Source organism: Macaca thibetana, chromosome 13, assembly GCF_024542745.1.
Source record: "Macaca thibetana thibetana isolate TM-01 chromosome 13, ASM2454274v1, whole genome shotgun sequence".
Taxonomy (NCBI): Eukaryota; Metazoa; Chordata; class Mammalia; order Primates; family Cercopithecidae; genus Macaca; species Macaca thibetana.
The window spans coordinates 16,025,700-16,043,362 of NC_065590.1; the positions used below are offsets into that span (position 1 = coordinate 16,025,700).

At 39.8% G+C, this 17,663-nt stretch overlaps 2 protein-coding genes across 3 annotated transcripts in view; one reads left to right on the plus strand and one right to left on the minus strand.

The window, feature by feature from the left end:
* Nucleotides 1-887, plus strand: part of ZC3H8 (zinc finger CCCH-type containing 8) — a 37,061-nt gene extending 36,174 nt beyond the window's left edge. The window contains exon 10 of one of the 2 annotated variants that reach the window (XR_007718586.1): nt 110-887. The gene's annotated coding sequence lies outside the window, so the exon portion shown is untranslated. Of the gene's footprint in view, nt 1-105 lie in introns of both variants that reach the window. The other variant, XM_050753107.1, reaches the window with a different exon arrangement.
* Nucleotides 1-17,663, minus strand: part of ZC3H6 (zinc finger CCCH-type containing 6) — a 155,719-nt gene that overhangs the window by 121,054 nt on the left and 17,002 nt on the right. The window lies entirely within an intron of this gene.

The window sequence follows — 17,663 nt, forward strand, 5'->3', positions numbered from 1 at the left end:
TATGTTTTTTGTTGTTGTTTTGGGAGGTGAGAGCTGGGAGTAAGGGCGGCTAAGCTGGTAATTTTCATGAGCTGATGTGTTTTTGTTCTCTGTTTTCTTCTGTAGGTAGCATTGTACAGATGAAGAGTACTTAACACCCATGCCTGTTCAAGACTGTTCAAGACTGGTGATTTGGAGTAGTTTACAAGATTCCTCATTCAGAGTGCCCTCTTGTGTGACTGGGGTGATGTGCAGCTTCCATAATGGATGGGACAGAGAGCTGGGATCTAATGTACAAGTGAAGGGCTTGGTCTTCACTGAGACATTCCAGCCATTGGAATAGGAGAGGAGCATATATGGCAGAGATGCTGGCTGATGGGTAAATATGATCGTAAATTGTAGAAAACTCTTCTGATTGATTGGATTTCCTTAATAAAATAGGAAGCAAGATTAGGCTGAGTGAGGGTGGGTGAAGAGGTAGAGGAGGTTTGAGGAGAGACAACTGCTCGGAAGACATTGGTAGACGGACCATAAAAACAGAGTTGGTTCTCTTTATGACATTAAATAGTTTCACAACATATTTTTAATGGTTGTTCGTTTTAGGGCTTAAATTACGGTTCTATGATTTTTTTAAACCAGTTTCCTATTGTTAGACATTTATTTCCAGTTTCTTACTATTATAAATAAAGTGAAACAACATCTCTTACTATACCATTTCTAAATTTGGAGTTCCTAACTTTTCTGTTGTTAAAATATAAGAATATTTATCTTTCTCATTGGTTTATAAACTGTAGTCATATTATGCACTTGTGTAAATTACAAACTTTAGGAGTGTGATGGTATCATTAACACAAGATTCAAATACAAAATGTTCCAAGTACAAATAATAATGAGATTCTAAATATGCAGTTTTATATAGTAATATTATTATTGGACAAATACTATGAAATGGAAACTCGTCATTATATTGTTTTATTGCTGGGAAAAGTAATACTATTACCAACTTGCTGGACATACAGAGTACACCAGAGCTAGTGATACTTCTTAGCCAAGTCCTATTTGAAAGTAGGAATCAAAGTTATTTTCGTTGTTATCTAATCCCGCTAAAGCAAGAAAGGGAATTGCATCAACTCCAAGCAAAGGTTTATCAGACAAGACCAAAGAAAGCAGGAAAGAAGGGTAAATCCTAGACCCTTAGAAGCAGGAAACTGAAGAATGAAGAGCAAGTCATCTCTCAGTGCCCTTTTGCTGTCTGCCCCCAGGTTGATTGGTTCACTTCCCAGCTGTGGCTCGGGAGGAGGGCAAGACACTTCTTATTCAAGTCTCATAACAACCTTATAAGGTGGATAATGCAATTCATTGCATAGAAAGGGAGTAAATAGGAATACTTAATTTTTTAATTTTCATGAGCCTTGTCAATACTTGTAATTAATCTTCTACTACAGTCTAGCAGTTTATTTCCTAATATTACCTCATGTATAGTTTGATACTTATGAAGTATAGATTTTATATATAAAGTTTATATATAAGGGAAAAAACAATTCTTATATTTCTGAGGCAGCACCCGTCTCACTTGTAGACTTAAAAGAGACAGCAGGGATTTGAGGCACTCAGAAGTCAAACAGAGTAGGTTAAAAACCTCTTCTTTTTCAAATACCTGTTTTAAGAAACAAGCATACCCGTGTCAGTGAAATATCTTAACTTGTGTTGAATCAAGTTAGGAGAGAGAGATTCTCATGAATGTGTCCTGTGTTGTCAAAGCAGCTGCTAGCCGGTGGGTCTCTCCTACCTGGGTTATGGCAGCACCTCACAGCCAGCTGCTGGCCTCCATTCTCCCCTTTCCTCTGTACAGTTTGCTCTGGTTCCTCAGAGCAGATTTCTGAGTATACTGCTTCAGCCATGCCCTCACTGTGTCGTTCCCTGAACCAAGAGCCATTCGTCCCAAGAGCCATTCGTCCAAAGTACTCTATCAACTAGCCATTGTAGCCATACCAAGCCAGGCTTCCTACTTCCCTCTGCTCCCCTTGGTTTCCTCCTGTGAAGTAAATCTCACTGACCCTTGATGCCGCTCCAAGCGTATATAATATATAATATATATGTGTGTGTGTGTATGTATATATATTATATAGATATGTAATAAAACCATAGTCTAAAAAATTCAAACCAGGAGAAATAAAGCAAGAAAATTATATGGGAAAAATCTGCACAGATTTATTTGGCCAGCATGGTTATCATGGCTCGATTAAATTTATCCCTGACCGTCTTTAAAGCCAAAGCAAACAGGATAAAGTGATCAACTACTTACCTCTCAATATCAGAAAGGAGGCAGGAGGCAAAACCTCTCTTAATTTCATAAAAACAATTCTTATGTGGGTCTTCATTATGGAAATCACAGAATAGAATGGACAGAATTCTGATTTCTAAAATTCTGTGTGACACATTTCATATGGGTCTTTTTATGATCAGTTACTAAAAGCTACATAATAGTAGAACTCAATTTTTTTTTTTTTTTTTTGACAGTCTCACTTTGTTGCCTAGGCTGGAGTGCAGTGGTACGATCTCGGCTCACTGCAACCTCCGCCTCCCGGGTTCAAGCGATTCTCCTGCCTCAGCCTCCCAAGTAGCTGGGACTACAGGCGTGTGCCACCACGCCCAGCTAATTTTTTGTATTTTTAGTAGGGACAGGGTTTCACCATGTTAACCAGGATGGTCTCGATCTCCTGACCTCATGAGCTGCCCACCTTGGCCTCCCAAAGTGCTGGGATTACAGGCATGAGCCACCGTGCCCGGGCAGAATTCAGTGTTTATCTGTTGGTGAGATAATATAGGTCAGGTATGTAGCCTTTTGGTGTTTTGACTTGATCCAATCTTAGAACTTCAGGAATTCAGACCCAGAGATGTGAAATGACTGTCTCCTGTTTTAATAGTTTTCCTGACTTTCAGCATAATTGTCTCAGTTCACTGACTAGTTTCTTATAAGCATAACCATTGGGGGTGTTACATGCAAGGATTTCTTCAGGCTGGGTGCAGTGGCTCATACCTTTAATCTCGGCACTCTGGGAAGCCAAGGCAGGAGGATCACTTGAGTCCAGGAGTTTGAGACCAGCCTTGGCAACATAGCAAGATCTCATCATCTTTACAGAAAATTTTAAAATTAACCAGGCATGGAGGTGCACTTCTTGAGTCTCAGCTACTTAGGAGTCTGAGGTAGGAGGATCACTGGAGCCCATGAATTCAAGGTTGCAGTGAGTTCTGATTGTGCCACTGCACTCCAGCCTGGGCGACAGAGCCTTGTCTCTTTAAAAAAAAAAAAGGGAGGAGGGGATTTCTTCTGAGTTGTGCTTGCTGAAGTCAAAATACTAGGTGATTTGGTGATGTGCCTAATGAGCATGGGACTCTTCCTGCCAATTAGAAACACAGATACCACATTTGGAGTTTGGTGAGATCAGAATATCTCAGGTTGAGCACCTGCTGAATGCTAGGATTGTGTCTATGCATTTTAAATCTATTTTTCATCTCTATTACAATCTTATAATAGCGATTATGACACCAGAACGGAGGCAGCTGTCTTAAGATTTCAAGGGGTGCTAGCTGAAGATAACAGAGAGGAAAGTTGGGAAGAAGTTATGATAACAGCTGAGCCATGGACTTAACCAGTCTTAGAGAGACCCCCACCTTCAGATTTCATGTCATACCACCTGAAATAATGTATTTTCATTATTGTTCAAGCCATTTTGATTTGGGTTGTCTACTATGCTACCTGCAGCCAAAGGGAAACTAATAAATGTGAACCAAGAAGCAAACCTACATTCTTCTTCCCAAAGTCCATGTTTCTTCCCCTCACCAACCTCTTCACCAAAAACTACATTCATTGTATTCAGCTCCTGCAAAGAGCACACATTAAGAAACAGGTTTAAGGAAGTGTTACACACTGAATGTGTGCATCCCCCGAAATTCATGTGGTGAAATTCTAACTCCTAGGACTATTTGGAGGTAGGGCATTTGGGAGGTGATTGGGTTTTGAGGGTGGAGCCCCTCATGAATGGGATTAGTGCCCTTATAAAAGAGGCCCTGGGGAGCTGTCTCCCTTTTCCACCATGTGAGGACACAGCAAGAAAATGGCTGTCTACAAAGCACGACGCAGACCCTCACCAGACACTGAATCTACCAGCACCTTGACCTCCCCCAGTCTCCAGAACTGTGAGGAATAAGTGTTGTTGAAGCCACCTAGTCTATGGTATTTTTGTTACAATAGCCCAAATGGACTAAGAAATGAAGAGAAATTAAGATGGGAAGGGCTATTTTCATAACAAGGAGCAGAAAACTAGAAAGAATAGATACATTTAGAGGGGTTAAGAGGAAAGGGGAGAATGTATATGTTTGGGTAGGGAGGGACAAGATGCCCAACTCATCTTAAAAGTGCTGTTGATTCCTGAGAAATTTGTAACACTCATTTACATTATTTAAAAATAAACTAAGAAATTCAAACTTGTCTCGGAGGCATGAAAAAACAAAAAAAGACCTGTTTTTAGTTACTATATGTTATTCTGAACTATACATTATTTAATGTCTTTGAAACTGGAATATATTTTACAATTGATAGACTCACATTTTAATTAGCAGGTTATTGTTTTCTTGGTGGTACATAAGAAATGGTGAATCTTACTGATTCAATGACATTTAGATTCTATTAAATATAATTTTTAACTGAAGTTGTACATAGTTAAATAAAAGTTTACTGTGAAATAAAGTTTGTTATGGAGTTTATTATGGATTAATGAATTATAAAAGCATAATGAAGGTTTTTTCAGTGAAAAAGAGTGGTTCTCTGCCCCCTCCTCCTTTCTGTAGGCAGAGTTCTAAGATGGCTCCCAAGATTCCTCTTTTCTGGTATACATGACCTACATAACCCCTCCCCTGAATGTGGGCATTATTATGAATATGATGGATTTCACTCCCATGATTTTTATTATATGGCAAATATGAAGATTTGACATTTGATGCAATTAAGGTCTCAAATCAGTTGATTCGGAGTCTAAAAAAAAGTGGGGGAGATTATCATGGGTAGACCTCGATGAATCAGGTGAGCCTTTTAAAGAGACTGGGCCCTTTCTGAAGTCAAAGATATTAAGCATCAGAGAGATTTTGCTATTAGCCTTGAAGAAGTAAACTGCCATGTATCTAGGACTTGTGGACAGCCACTAGTGGCAGAGAGCAACCCCCAGGTGACAAGAAGTGGAGATTTCAATCTTATCAGCCACTTAATCTACCAGCAACCTGAATGAGTTTGGAAGAGGTGCTCCAGGCTTATTTTGTATCCTCCCACCGTAGCCCTCAGATCAGCCATTTCTCCAAGCAGCCCAGATTCCTTTTAGTTGAGAATAGTATTTGCAAACCAGTATCTGGTCGCTAGATGTGCTCATTACTACTGAATGTCGCTGCATCTAGTGCATATTCCCTAGTTGTGTCTTAAGACACAACTAGGGAATATGTGTATTGTGTGTATAAATGTACACACATTTACATCTATATTTCAACGTATATTGGAAACTATGGTTTCACACCAGCATCTCAAATTCCAGTCCAATTTTCTACCTCTCCATACTTTTTTTTTTTGAGACAGAGTCTCACTCTGTCATGCAGGCTGGAGTGCAGTGGCGCACTCTCAGCTCACTGCAACCTCTTCCTCCTGGGTTCAAGCAATTCTTCTGCCTCAGTGTCCCGAGTAGCTGGGATTACAGGCACGTGTCACCATGCCCGGCTAATTTTTGTATTTTTAGTAGAGACGGGGTTTCGCCATCTTGGCCAAGCTGGTCTCGAACTCCTGAGCTCAGGTGATCCACCTGTCTTGGCCTCCCAAAGTGCTGGGGTTACAGGCGTGAGACACCGTGCCCAGCCTATTACCTTTCCTTTTTTTTTTTTTTTTTTTTTTTTTTTTTTTTAAGACAGAGTCTCACTCTGTTGCCCAGGCTGGAGTGCAGTGGCACGATCTCGGCTCACTGCAAGCTCCGCCTCCCGGGTTCATGCCATTCTCTGCCTCAGCCTCCCAAGTAGCTAGGACTACAGGTGCCTGCCACCACACCCGGCTAATTTTTTGTATTTTTAGTAGAGATGGGGTTTCACTGTGTTAACCAGGATGGTCTCGATCTCCTGACCTCGTGATCTCGCCTCAGCCTCCCAAAGTGCTAGGATTATAGGCATGAGCTACTGCACCCGGCCCTACCTTTCCTTATTTTTAACAACTTTCTTCAACAGTAAGAATTCTGGATCCCAATATCTTTAATATACATATTCATTGAATTGATGACGAGCTCCATCGCCACTGCAGCTACCCACTGCTACCCCATCTCTGAGTGAAGGATCAGACTCTGATACTCTTCTGGGCTTTAGGCATACCGAGCCATGTCCCTGCCACCACATTCTCCACCTCACGTAAAGACACTGCCCTCACTCTGCTTGGGCTCCAACACCTTATGTCAGATTGCCATCACCAGTCCAGATTCCTCCCCATCCCTTTCAGAATTCAGTGCCCTATATCTTGCACAAATTCCCTTCTCACCCTGCCCAGGCTCAGATACCCTGTGTCCTCCCCAGGCTCAGACACCCTGTGCTGGGCTGCCAGCATCACCACTCCCCACACAAACATCTCTCATTCCACTTGGTGCTCCGGCTCCACTTGGTATAGATTCCACCTTTAATCCTACTTCACCCTCATCCTCCAACACCCCAGGCCACGCTGACCTGTGCAGATGTCCTCGTCACCCTCTTTTGGCTCTGACACCCTTTTTTGGGCCACTCTTCTCAGCAGAAGGCCTCCTCACTCTGCTTGGGCTCTCACACTCTGTCAGGTGGCCATCCTGTGAAGACACCTGTCTTCCCTATGTGGGGTTCCTGCATTCTGGGTCAGATTGCCGTCTTCCTTTGTGACTTCAATTTTTGTCTGACTCCATTATCCTCACCCTGCTCAGGCTCTGGTGATAGCCCGTGCTTGATTACCCTCTCATGTTGACATTCTCAATGTAGTCATGTTCTGACACACTGTGTCTCTGTCTCCCCTTTCTCACTCTGGGGATGCCATGCTCTGTGGCCCATTAAATTATTTCTTCATTCCCTAAGTTTATGGTATATTTCTTTATTACTTCTAATTGTCAAAGTAAGCCTATGAGGTAGATGATGTCATTGCCATTTCACACCAGAAAGCTAACGTGGTTGAGTTTTTCCCAGGGTAATTCAGCAAATGATCGAGCTGGTATTTGAACCCATGTCTGTCAAACTCAGAAGTTCTGAAGCACTTTTCATACTAAAACACCTCCAGAGAAGCAGCCGGAGGTACAGATAAAGGGGGTAAGGTAGCCTGTTTCAGGAGAAAAAGCACCATGTTTTCATTATTGTCTTGTGTTTGAATCCCATTTTCTTCATTTTTAAGCTGTGTGCCATTTGGCAGTTAATCTTCCTGAAACTTAGTTTCTTCATCTGGAACATGAGCTAAAAATAAAATTTGTCATGCCTACATTATGATTTTGATTTGAGGTAATGGATATAAATACACTGAAAAATTTAAGGGACAATACAATGGAAGTTGTCTAATATTCATTTTTAAGGGAACGAAAAGGAATCTTGGGGAGGGTGTGGATTGCCCAAATCAAATGCCACAGCATCATCACCTTTTTCTGAAATCAGCCATTCATTCAAGATAGGTCCAGAGGGTTAATTTGGGTCCTTTGGACTAGAAATATATTTATGTTATTACAAATGAAATGATCCCCAAATGTCAGAGGAATTTGAAGTTGTCACTTTTAAGATATGATTTGTTTCAAGAAGTTTTGCCTGGAAATATAAATTTTGGAGTTATCAGCATGTAGATAATATTAAAAACTATCAGACTGTATAAGATTATCTGGAAAGTGAATGGACATAAAAAGAGACAGAATAGTAATCCAGTACTGAACCATAGGGTACTCCATAATTAAGAGTCTGAGGAAATAAGGAGGACTCTGCAAAGAATACCAAACAGAAATGGCTGGTAAAACAAGAATGAAGAAGTGGAGGGATCAAACAGAGTACCAACAATAAAACATAGACCTAAATTCAGACATAATAACTCAGTTACATGTAAATGGTCGAAACTTCAAAAGCCAAATCCAGTCTACTATGTGTGGAATGCAATGGCGTGATCTCGACACACTGCAACCTCTGCCTCCAAGATTCAAACGATTCTCCTGCCTTTGCCTCCCAACTAGCTGGGATTACAGGTTCCTGCCACCATGCCTGGCTAATTTTTGTATTTTTAGTAGAGACGGGATTTCACTATGTTGGCCAGGCTGGTCTTGAACTCCTAACCTCAGGGGATCCTCCTGCCTCAGCCTCCCAAAGTGCTGGGATTACTGGCGTGAGCCACCACCTCCAGCCCAGTCCACTATGTGTTTTTGTAAATAAAGTTTTATTGGAATACAACTATGCCCATTTGTTTACATGTTGTCTATGGCTGCTTTACCAATACAACAGACTTTAGTAATTGCTACACAGGATGTATGGCTTGCAAAGCCCAAAATATTTACTTTCTGCCTTTACAGAAAAAGATTGTCAGAAAAGATTTTTTTTAAATGACCCAACTATATGCTGTCTACAATAAAGTCACTTTGGTGAAAAGTAAAAGGATGGGAAAAAATACAACATGCAAACATCAAACAAAAGAAAGATGGAGAGGCTATATTAATAATAAAATAGACTCCAGAGCAAAGAAAATTTCAAAAGATAAGAGTCACTGCATAATAACAAAAGGGGTGACTTGTTATGACATTACAATCCAAAATGTGTACATATCTAAAAACTGTGAATCAGAATATGAAGCAAAAACTGGTAGAACTGAGGCAAGAAATAGACACATTTACAATTATATTTGGTAACTTCAACACTCCTTTTTCTCAGTAATCCATACAACTAGTAGACGGAACAAATACGTAGAAGAACTGAGCAACACTATCAGTTAACTTGGTCTAATTGACATTTATTGAATATTCCTCAAACAAGAGTAGAATACACATTCTTTTTTTTTTTTTTTTTTTTTTTTTTTTTTTTTTTTTTTTTTTTTTTGAGATGGAGTCTCTCTCTGTTGCCCTGGCTGGAGTGCAGTGGTGCAATCTCCGCTCAATATAACCTCTGCCTCCTGGGTTCAAGCAATTCTCCCGCTTCAGCTTCCCGAGTAGCTGGCATTACAGGTGCCTGCCACCACACCCGGCTAATTTTTATATTTTTAGTAGAGACAGGGTTTTGCCACATTGGCCAGGCTTGTCTCGAATTCCTGACCTCAGGTGATCCACCTGCCTCTGCCTCCCAAAGTACTGGGATTACAGGCATGAGCCACCTTGCCTGGCCAAATACACATTCTTTTCAAGTGCTCATGGAGCATTGACCAAGATAAACCATATCTTGGGTCATAAAATAAAACTTAACAAATTTAAAAGTATTGAAATAATTCAAAGTGTATTCTCTGTGCATAATGGAATTAGATTAGAAATCAGTAAGAAGGCTGAGCACAGTGACTCATGCCTGTAATCCCAGGACCTTGGGAGGCCAAGGCAAAATCACTTAAGCCCAAGAGTTTGAGACCAGCCTGGGGAACAGAGTGAGACCCCATCTTTACAATTTTTTTTTTAAATCCACCAACCATGGTTGTGTGCACCTGTGGTTCCAGCTACTTGGGAGGCTGAGGTGGGAGGATCACTTGAGCCTGAGAGGTTGAGGCTGAAGTGAGTCGTGATTGTGCCACTGCACTCCAGCCTAGGAAACAGGGTGAGATCTTGTCCCAAAAAAAACAGTCAATAAGAAAGATAATAGAAGCCCAGGCACAGTGGCTCACACCTGTAGTCTCAGCACTTTGAGAGGCCAAGGGCAGGTAGATCGCTTGAGCCCAGGAGTTTGAGACCAGCCTGCTAACATGGCAAAACCCGGTCTCTATAAAAATTAGCTGTGGTGGTGTACAGCTATAGTTCCAGCTACTTGGGAGGCTGAGGCACAAGATTTGCTTGAACCCAGGAATCTCAAGTAAATAATCTAAAATGGATTAGAGCTAGAAAAAGTATAGCAAAATAAATCCAAAGCAAAATGAATGAAGGAAGTGAAGACAACCATAGAGATCAATGAAATTGTAAACAAAAAAATAATAGAGAAAATCAATGAAACCAAAAGCTTTGTAAGTCAAAATCAATTTTAAAAAGTCGGTTAAACCAAGTTCTTTGTAAAGGTCAGTAAAATTGGTAAACTTTTAGGCAAACTGATAAGGAGCAAAAGAGAGATGACAAAAAATACCAGTGTTAGCGATAAAAATGGGAATAGCACCAGCAATCCTGCAAGAAATAAAAGAGATAAGAGAATACTACAAACAGCTATATGCACACAAATTTGAGATTATAGATGAAATACACCAACTCCTCTAAAATCACAAATGACTAAACCCACATAAGAGGAAGTAGATAACCTGAATTAGTCCTTGTAACTATTGAAGACATTAAAGTTATAGGTCAAATTTTATACAAAAGAAATCAACAGACTCAGATAGTTTCACTGACAAATTCTACTAAAATCCATAAAGAAAACACCACAAATTCTACACTGTCTCAACATTAGGAAGATGTCAATTCTCTCCAAATTAATTTAGATTTAACACAACTCTCATAAAAATCCCAAAAGAATTTTTTTGTACATATAAACAAACTCATTCTAAAATTTATATGGAAAGGCAGAGGGAGTAGAATAGTCCAAACATATTTTTTAAAATAATAAAATTTGAAGACTCATGCTAGCTGATTTTAAAAATTACTATAAGCTATAGTAATGAAGATAGCGTGATACTGGTGAAGTGATAGACAAACATATCAACTTAATGGATAAGAGATTCCAGAAAATATAAGCAACTGATTTAATTGGTGTATTTAGACTATTATTTACTTTTAATGTAATTATTGATATGTCAAGACTTAAATTTGCCATTTTATTATTTGTTTTGTTCTTTGCTTTTTGTTCTTTTTTTCTTTTCCTGCTTTCCTGTGAGTTACTTGAACACTTTTTAGAATTCCATTTTTATTTCTCTATAGTATTTTGGAGTGCATCTCTTTGTGTAGTTTTTTTAGTAGTTACTCCATACATATATAAAATTTATGCATATGTAACAGTCCAAATACACTTAATATAATTGCTGGTAAGCTAGAATTTTATGTCTGATATTTTGTTATTGGTTTTCTGAGTGTCTTATGTCCTTTTTGTTTCTCTATTCCTCTATGAATGGCTTCTTTTGTGTTACATATGTATTTTCTAGGCTATTTTAATTCCTTTGATATTTCTTTTACTATAGCCATTTATTTTGTTAATGATTGCCCCAGGGATTATAATTAACAATGTAAAACAATCTAGTTCAGATTGACACCAACTTAATTTCTATAGCAGACAATGAAAACCTGTTCCAATATGGCTTTTTTCCCTTTTCCCTCTTTTGTACTATTTTATTTATACCAATTAAATTTGTATACATTATAAACTCATCAACAAAGTTGTGTAATTGTTGCTTTATGCAGTTGTCATTTAAATCAGGTAAAATCTAACTGTGTTATAAACAAAAAAATTTTTTTTATATTTACTTACATAATTTCCTTTATTGGTGTTCTTTATTTCTTTGTGTGAATTCAAGTTATCTCTAGTGTTCTTTTGTATCAGCCTAACGGACTCCCTTTAATATTTCTTATGGGGTATGTGTGCTAACAATACCTTTTCACAATTTTTCTGTATTTGAGAATGCCTAAGTTTCTCTTTTCTTGACGAACAGTTTGGCTGATATCAAATTCTTGGTCAACAGCTTTTTTTCTCTAATCTCTTTGAATATGTCCTCCCACCGTCTTCTGGCTTCCATAGTTTCTGATGAGAAGTGAACTGTTACTCTTATTGAGGCTCCCTTATACTTGAGGGCTTGTCTCTTACTGGTTTAAAAATTCTTTTTGAAACGAATGGAGGAACATACCATGCTTATGGATAGGAAGAATCAATATTGTGAAAATGGCCATACTGCCCAAAGTAACTCATAGATTCAATGCCATCCCCATTAAGCTACCAATGACTTTCTTCACAGAATTGGAAAAAACTGCTTTAAAGTTCATATGGAACCAAAAAAGACCCCACATTGCCAAGACAATCCTAAGCCAAAAGAACGAAGTGGAGGCATCACACTACCTGACTTCAAACTGTACTACAAGGCTACAGTAACCAAAACAGCATGGCACTGGTACCAAAACAGAGATATAGACCAATGGAACAGAACAGAGCCCTCAGAAATAATACCACACATCTACAACCATCTGATCTTTGACAAACCTGACAAAAACAAGAAATGGGGAAAGGATTCCCTATTTAATAAATGGTGCTGGAAAAATTGGCTAGCCATAAGTAGAAAGCTGAAACTGAATCCTTTCCTTACTCCTTATACGAAAATTAATTCAAGATGGATTAGAGACTTAAATGTTAGACCTAAAATCGTAAAAACCCTAGAAGAAAACCTAGGTAATACCATTCAGGACATAGGCGTGGGCAAGGACTTCACGTCTAAAACACCAAAAGCAATGGCAACAAAAGCCAAAATTGACAAACTAAAGAGCTTCTGCACAGCAAAAGAAACTACCATCAGAGTGAACAGGCAACCTACAGAATGGGAGAAAATTTTTGCAATCTACTCATCTGACAAAGGGCTGATATCCAGAACCTACAAAGAACTCAAACAAATTTACAAGAAAAAAACAAACAACCCCATCAAAAAGTGGGCAAAGGAAATGAACAGACAGTTCTCAAAAGAAGACATTCATACAGCCAACAGACACATGAAAAAATGCTCATCATCACTGGCCATCAGAGAAATGCAAATCAAAACCACAATGAGATACCATCTCACACCAGTTAGAATGGCAATCATTAAAAAGTCAGGAAACAACAGGTGCTGGAGAGGATGTGGAGAAATAGGAACACTTTTACACTGTTAGTGGGACTGTAAACTAGTTCAACTGTTGTGGAAAACAGTGTGGCGATTCCTCAAGGATCTAGAACTAGAAATACCATTTGACCCAGCCATCCCATTACTGGGTATATACCCAAAGGATTATAAATCATGCTGCTATAAAGACACATGTACATGTATGTTTATTGCAGCACTATTCACTATAGCAAAGACTTGGAATCAACCCAAATGTCCATCAGTGACAGACTGGATTAAGAAAATGTGGCACATATACACCATGGAATACTATGCAGCTATAAAAAAGGATGAGTTCGGCCGGGCGCGGTGGCTCATGCCTGTAATCCCAGCACTTTGGGAGGCCGAGGCGGGCGGATCACAAGGTCAGGAGATCGAGACCACGGTGAAACCCCGTCTCTACTAAACATACAAAAAATTAGCCGGGCGCGGTTGTGGGTGCCTGTAGTCCCAGCTACTCGGGAGGCTGAGGCAGGAGAATGGCGTGAACCTGGGAGGCGGAGCTTGCAGTGAGCCGAGATCGCGCCACTGCACTCCAGCCTGGGCGACAGAGCGAGACTCCGTCTCAAAAAAAAAAAAAAAAAAGATGAGTTCGTGTCCTTTGTAGGGACATGGATGCAGCTGGAAACCATCATTCTCAGCAAACTATCGCAAGAACAGAAAACCAAACAGTGCATGTTCTCACTCATAGGTGGGAATTGAACAATGAGATCACTTGGACACAGGAAGGGGAACATCACACACCGGGGCCTATTGTGGGGAGTGGGGAGGGGGAGAGATAGCATTAGGAGATACACCTAATGTAAATGACGAGTTAATGGGTGCAGCACACCAACATGGCACATGTATACATATGTAACAAACCTGCACGTTGTGCACATGTACACTAGAACTTAAAGTATAATAAAAAAAAAAAATTTTTGACTTTCAACAGTTTGATCATTATGGGTCTAAGTGTGGATCTTTTTGTCTTTATCCTGCTTGGAATTCTTTTAGCTTCTTGGATGTGCATATTAGTGTTTTTCATCAGATTTGGGGAGTTTCCTGCCTTATTTATTCAAATACCCTTTCTGTCTTTTCTTACTCTCTTCTCCTTCTGAGATGATCATTATACATATATTGATATGCTTGATGGTGACCTCACAAATATCTAAGGCTCAGATAATTTTTCTTTATTTTTTTCTTTTTTGTTCCTCAAGCTGGACAATATCAATGACCTATGTTTAAATTCACTGATTCTTTCTTCTGCCTGCTCAAATTGTCTCTTGATCCTTCTTGTGAATTTGTTATTTCAGTTATACTTTTCAATTTAATATTTCTATTTGGTTCTTTAAAAATAGTTTCTATCTCTTTATCAATATTTTCTATTTGATGAGACAACCTCAATTTTCCTTTAGACATGGTTTTTCTTTAGTTTTTTTAAAAATATTTATAATAGCTGATTTAAAGTCTTTCTCTAGTAAGCTGATATGGTTTGGCTGTATCCTCACCCAAATCTCATCTTAAATTGTACTCCCATAATTCCCACATGTTGTGTGAGGGACCTGGTGGGAGATCATTTGAATCATGGAGGTGGTTTCCCCCATACTGTTCTCGTGGTAGTGAATAAGTCTCAGGAGATCTGATGGTTTTATCAGGGGTTTTTGCTTTTGCATCATCCTCATTTTCTCTTGCCCCTGCCATGTAAGAAGTGCATTTTGCCTCCTGCCATGATTCTGAGGCCTCCCCAGCCACGTGGAACTGTAAGTCCAATTAAACATCTTGTTCTTCCAAGTCTCAGGTATATCTTTATCAGCAGCATGAAAACAGACTAATACATAAGCTCTGAGCTTCCTTAGGGATAGTGTGTATTGACTGTTTATGCATGGGAGCATACTTCTTTGGGCCCCCTTTGTTTGGTAAGTTCATAACATTTTATTGAAAATTGGACATTTTAAACAATATAATTTGTCAACTTTGTTTTTTTTGTTTGTTTGTTTGTTTGTTTGTTTGTTTTTTGAGACAGAGTCTCGCTCTGCCGCCCAGGCTAGAGTGCAGTGGCGTGATCTTGGCTCACTGCAAGCTCCGCCTCCCGGGTTCACGCCATTCTCCTGCCTCAGCCTCCCGAGTAGCTGGGACTACAGGCGCCCGCCACCTCGCCCGGCTAGTTTTTTTTTGTATTTTTTAGTAGAGACAGGGTTTCACCGTGTCAGCCAGGATGGTCTCGATCTCCTGACCTCGTGATCCGCCCGTCTCGGCCTCCCAAAGTGCTGGGATTACAGGCTTGAGCCACCGCGCCCGGCCAATTTGTCAACTTTGTAAATCATACTACTCCATCCAGGGTTTACTTTTTTCTGCTTATTGTTATTGCTGTTTGTTTAGTGTTTTTCCTGAACTAATTGTGTAAAGTTTGTATTTTTTTATTGTGTATAACTATCAAAGTCAGCACTCAGCTTAATAGACAGCCCATGATTGGGCAGAGATTTTCTCAAATACTTGGAACATATGAGTCTTCCAGTCTTCATAGAGGAACTCTGTGTGTGAGTTGGAACATACCTTCAATATTTTGGCTGAGAATTTACAACTCTGCCTTAGGCTTTACTTCCTGCATAAGGAGTTAAGGAGTACCTCAGGCTGGCCTGGGATGAGAACTTAGGACCCTTTCAGGTCTTTCTTGGGCATGTTCTCATCCCTGCACACACATGGTCTTCTAGATTCCCAGGGAAGTGTCAGAACTTTTCAAAGCCCCCTATAGATATTTCGTTTCCCAGTGTTTTGTTTGTTTGTTTTTTGTTTTTGCTTTGTTTTGATCAGCCTCTTGTTGGCTCTGGAGGTAACAACACCTCCAGCTGCAATATTAAACAATTGCTACTGATTGTTTTTGACAAATGTTAAGGTTGTTCACACAGAGTGAGCTCTTGAGTCTAAGCCCGGAGAAGGTAGCTTTTCAGTAAGCTGTGAGATCAAATAGTGAGTTTGCGCGGTGGGGGGAGGGGTGGAGTTTTTGAGGAGCTCCAAACTTGTTCTACTCTCTCCAGTGACTAGTAGGTACTAGTTTTCATAGCTGTTAAGGTCGCAGGGCTTTTAGGCTTCAAGGCTTGTTCTGTGGAGCTGGGGAGAGGAGAATGACATTAGAGAAGTTAAAATGCCACAGGCATTTCACCAAGATTCAGCTGTTTTACTTGAATAAATTATCTTCAAATTGTTGCTAGCCTTGAGTTAATTTCCAAATTCTGAAAAAGTTGATTTTTGACTGTTTTCACAGTGTTTTTATATCTTTCATAGAGGAGTGGATTTTTGAAGATTCTTACTCTGCTATTCCAGAGGTAGAAACCTTAACTCACTTTTAAGTATGGTTTGAAATCACAATATCTTTAAAAAAAAAAAAAAAAACCCTGCACTTTAAAATATATATATTTCTAAATATATTTCATATCTATGTATGTATATATAAGTAGACGTATATATAAATAAACTATATATGTATTTATGACTGGTATGAAAATTGAACATGTCATCTTCTAGTACTTTTATTTCAAAATCCCCTTTCCCTGCCTGGCATGTCCAGGGACTCATCTTCCTGCGGAATGCAATTGCACTCAGAGGAACGAGACGGTAAACAATTGACAGATAAAGTGCACATGGCTGTTGGCAGGAAGCTCCTAGTTCATAAGAATTTGGGACCTTTACTCCATGCTCCAAATTTTAAGCTACCTTTTTAAGAGATTCCACAGAACTGTCTTATTTACCATTCCCATAAGTCTTAAATAAATACAAGCTTTGTATCCCAGCTGTATCCTACATAAAAATACTTCAAATGTATTTGCCTGGATGTGTTGCTTGGCAGGTATATTTGTTACATAATAATATAAACTAGACTTTAATCTTGGACTTCCTGAATGAATTTGTGATTCGGCCCCATATCTGCTGACACACCAGCTCTTTTCAGCCTCCCATATGCCCACAGACTGTAAGCCAATTTAAACTTCCTCATGTAGCTGAACTCAGTTAGGTAAACCCGGAACCAACAGAAATGCTCCTTATTTCAGCCAAATACACATAAAACAGTCATTCCAGTCCATGAAGGAGGAAAGCCTGGTTGCTGTGAATTCCTTATTATCTCAGAGACTGAATGCCCGTCCTTGTGTAGCTGTGAAGGATTCTATGTTCTCCCTAAGTTGGGGAGATGATGTGAGTGGCCCCTCAGGAAACACAAACCTGCCCAACCTCCCCTGGCTCCTGCCACTCTGGATTGCTTGGAGTTCTGGAGGGCTATGTTCTTTGGGATGTGTCCTACACCTAATTCTGAACCGGGGGGAATAAAAAGAAGAGAAAAAACACCCTTGACTTTTAAAATAGGATATGCAGGCCTTCTGCCAAGGAGCTGGAACAGCAAGGCAGGGAACAGGGTACCCTGGAACAAATGGGAGACTTGGGAGATCTTCACCTGGGAAGACACTGCTGGGGTCTATGGCCTTTGTTCTGTTCCTGTTAAATCTTGGCAAGGACCTGTGACAAGGCTGTGGTGTGGGAGCTGCGTGATGGTCCATGAAACAGTCTTCTGGGCCCACCCATGAATGGGCAAGGGTCTGTTGTTCAGAACTCTCCAGGTCAAATCACAGGATTTGTAAAGAGATTCAGGACAGCAATAACTGGGCCCTGCCTCCTGCCTCAGAGGCCTCACTCAGATTTCCTC